Source organism: Adiantum capillus-veneris, chromosome 11 (assembly GCF_014529385.1).
Source record: "Adiantum capillus-veneris isolate H3 chromosome 11, ASM1452938v2, whole genome shotgun sequence".
NCBI classification, from domain to species: domain Eukaryota; kingdom Viridiplantae; phylum Streptophyta; class Polypodiopsida; order Polypodiales; family Pteridaceae; genus Adiantum; species Adiantum capillus-veneris.
Window position 1 is genome coordinate 21540569 of NC_140941.1, and position 3297 is coordinate 21543865.

At 44.7% G+C, this 3297-nt stretch overlaps 1 pseudogene; it reads right to left on the reverse strand.

Annotated features, from left to right (window-relative positions):
• Nucleotides 1-828: 828 nt before the first annotated feature.
• LOC147446980 (arogenate dehydratase/prephenate dehydratase 6, chloroplastic pseudogene) lies at nucleotides 829-2657 on the reverse strand (annotated as a pseudogene).
• Between the last annotated feature and the right edge of the window lie 640 nt (nucleotides 2658-3297).

Consider the following 3297-nt stretch of genomic DNA (forward strand, 5'->3'; position numbering starts at 1 on the left):
GTTTTGTTGTGGTACCAAAATATTGAGAGCGAAGGTGCTTCTAGGATGTGCCCATGAAAAATGTTGAGCCCTCTTTAACTTCACCACCCAAAGAAAGTAGTGTTGGACGTTGTAACCACTCTAAAATTTATTGCACCTTGAGTAAAATAATTGCCTAAACAAAACTTTAGGACATTAAGTAAATCTTCAACCATTAAGTCTCTCCAATCTGGGGAAAAATAAAAAGCCTTTCAAAACATATGAAGTGCATCAACGAAGGGTGAGTTTAAGGAATGACAAGGCACATGACGGTGGAGTCAAAAGAAGTGGTAGACTTCACATTGGTACATTTGTGTTTCTCTTCTCCTTTATTTTCCTTGTAACATTTTCTTCTCTTTAAAGTGTACCTGAACAATGTACGTTGTGTTTTTTTTTTTTTTTTTGAAGCCACTAAGAATGCTTTATATTAAAAAATAATCCTAATAACGTTACAAAACTCTAAAACCATGATAAAACTGTAAAACCTTTCCAAAGCTAAATGAGAAAGGAAAATATAATGGTATTTTCTTCATAATCCTGGAAATATGCAAATTAGTAAGCATTCAAGGGCACTGTGAGAATATTGGTCAGAAAGCTATCACAATAGGAGCTTGCAACAAAATTATTGATACAAGCTAAAATGGTGCTTTTCAAAATTCATGCTGGTTTCTTTGCTTTGAAGTGCTATTTATATTAAAAAAAATGGCAATGCACAAAAATCCCATACCAAAAAATTTCACAAGTTTGCACAGAAAGATTCAAAAGCTTGAACTTGAGATTTATGTCATCAAGGTAAAACAAGTTACATAATTCGGCAAATTATAAACTTTGAATTCACATAAAAATCAAACAAATCTCCATTATTGGAGCTTGTTGTACACAATTACACACCCTTTTCACTAGGGCATTGTCTGTTTAACATTTCATACACAAGAATATACTAGGCAATTTTCAATGCAGTAACCATTGGTGATGCCAGAAAAGCTTATGATCCTGAAGGTGGCTCTAGCTAGAAAAGACCATAACAAAGTAAGCCCAGTAATATGCTTTGAAGAGCAAAAGCCAGTAAATAGAACTGGATCACCACCAACTTGTTTCAAGCAAGACTCCTATCGAAGATCGATTCCTATCAAATGGAAATAGTTCTCCAAATCAGTTCACAAAGGGGGTGAGCGTACCAGAGGCGTCATGTCCATCGGATAGCTCCCAAGGACACGTAAGAAACTCGTGAACTCTTGAAGCTCCGCAAGGGCATTCTGAGCACGAGGGTCGGCCATTGATGCCTCAAAATCTATGTAGAAAAGGTACTCAAAATACTTGGCCTTCCCATTGTTTGTGTCATCCACGATGCGGAGCGGCTTCTTACGTTGTGGGCGGCTCTCGATTTTGGTAAGGTTGATGTCACGGAATGCGAAAGCAGCTAGGATTTTGAATAGGGAGCCAGTGGCCTCCTCATTGGCAAAAACGATGCTTGTCTTAAAAGGCCGATCCACACGGGGGATGATGGGCTCCCGAGCGAGCATGACAAATCGGGTCACATTCCCACTGTCATCTTGGATGCCCTCTGCCAAGATATTCATGCCGTAGATATCTGCAGCACGACTGCTAGCAATGGCAGCGGTGTCGTGGATATTGTTCTCTGCGATGAATTGGGCAGCGCCTGCGGTGTCGTCGACGGCCTCACGAGCAACATTGAGGCCAAGGCGGGTTAGGGTGTGTTCACATTGGGCAAGGGCCTGGGGGTGGGAGATGACTCTCTTGAGCTCTGCTTTGCTGACCCCAGGCATTGCGAGGAGGCAATGATGGACAGGTAGTTGGACCTCCCCAACAATGTGCAAGCGGTGGCGAAGGAGGAGATCATAGTTGCGATGGATGCTACCACCGAGGGAGTTTTCGACAGGGAGGACCGCACGATCTGCAAGCCAAAGCTCTACGGCCTGGAAGGCAGCTTCAAATTGATCACAAGGAACAGGCTCACAATTGGGGTAAGCTTTACCAGCAGCAGCTTCACTGTAGGCACCAGGAACCCCTTGATAGGCTACACGGAGGGAGGAGCCATGCAAGGGAGCAGGAGACAGATCTGAAATGGAGAGAGGCTTGGGCAAATTCATGGCTTCCAGGCTCGTGAGGGTAGCCCCATTTACATGAACCAAATCCACACTCTGCTCATTGCCCTGTCCTGCGCTCATTTGAAAGAGCACAATCGCAAGTGGCCTTCTCCCTCTGCGCCTGTGTGAAAAGAAAGCACTTGAAGAGAGAGATCGGCTTTGAAAGCTCTGCATCTGACCTGATGAAACAGAAATCTGCCATGAGCCGGACGATGGGCGTCCGCTGGCCGCCCATTTGAAAGCTAGGCACGTATGGAGATGGGATGCTCGGATCTGCGCAGAAGAAGCAGAAGAAAACGCCGCCCAAGAAGAAGCTGATGAAGAAGAGGGGGAAATGGAGGAGATCGAACATGAAGATCTGCACATGGAAGCACAAGAACTCTCGAGAGCTTCCATGGTTTTCTCCTCCTTTCTTCGTCTTGCTCTTCCTCGTCTTCGCCCTCCTCTTCTTCTTCTTCTGCGTTGATCATCGAGCGGGGCCACTGACCAGGCTTGGTCAGACGACCAGTAAAAGCACCCCCATACTTTGACATGTGCCCTTCCTTACTTGCAGTGTAAAATCATCCATGTAGGCTATGGTGGGTGGGTTTTTTTTTTTGAAAAAATATAGTAGGTGATACCCAATCTTTCTTAATGTTCTATTAGCGAGAATCCGGGAAGAACCCCTTTGGCAAAGCGAAGTGGTGCCGAGCGAACGGGTGCTGCAGATTGCTCGCAAGAAGGTGGAACCCGCAATGGGGGAGGCAAGGTGAGGTAGCCCATGAGAGCGTAGGGCGACAGCGGGTGACAACAACAGTGAGATGGTTCGTTTTTTTTAAGTGGATTGCACTGGTGCCAGGAGCATCATATGCGTGCTTGACTAGTTACAGGATTATCCTCGAAGGCAATGGTCAGTGGTCACGCGAGGCTTAGTTATCAGTTATTTGAACAAATAACTAAGCCTCATTCTTGGTCACACGCAAAAAGGAGCATTCAGTGAGTTACTAAGCCTACCCTTTGTAACTATGCCAATTTTGGCACAGTTGTCAAGTTCAAAGCATAGTTGGGAGGATGATTGAATAACTAAGCCTCGTGTGACCATGCAAGAGGCTTAGTTATTCATTTAATGCTTTGTCTGGGCATAGTTGGCAAAGTTATCAATAATTGATAACTAAGCCTCGTGTGACCGTGC